We start from the raw sequence: 654 nt of genomic DNA, 5'->3' as shown, positions 1-654 counted from the left end.
GCCCAAGGCCCAAGGCCCATGGCCCGGTCCGGGCGGCGCGTGTGTAGTGACTCCAATCACCACATACCCACTAAAAGCCTCATTGCTACACAACTCAAAGGGTAGTAATGGTTATAAACATTTACAGTTCCCTTATATTCTTTCAATGGGGGACAAGAGACTCTTCACATTCTTTTGAAGCAAACTTTGAGTTTATAAAAACCTCTTATAAACTCCAACAATCCCCCACATGATTCAAAAGAAGAAAACATAAAGAAATAGGGCTGAAAACAGATGATCTGGGCAATAGATACTAAGTTTTGAAGTATCAATGTCTTATGGACTTGAATTGACACTCAGTGCATACAAATATGTCTTACTGTTATAAGAGGTAGATTTCTCTTTGAACCTTTCACGAAGTTCGCAAAACATAGTTGCGCACTCAACCTTTTTCAAATCAAGATACGTTCTCGCAAATATAATACAGGTGCCCCACAATTAGCCTGGATTCTCGTGAATGCTCTAGAGAGCCTAAGCCTTTGGACTCTCATAGGGGATTGGGCGTAACCCCCACATTCACATAGGTAAGTTCATCAAGTTTGTACTGTCACAAACCACCTCAAATAAGGCTATGAACTTATTAAGAGCTTATGCTCAACCTTACACATATAACAG

Source organism: Beta vulgaris, chromosome 4 (assembly GCF_026745355.1).
Source record: "Beta vulgaris subsp. vulgaris cultivar EL10 chromosome 4, EL10.2, whole genome shotgun sequence".
Classification (NCBI taxonomy): domain Eukaryota; kingdom Viridiplantae; phylum Streptophyta; class Magnoliopsida; order Caryophyllales; family Amaranthaceae; genus Beta; species Beta vulgaris.
This window is presented reverse-complemented; position numbering follows the sequence as displayed.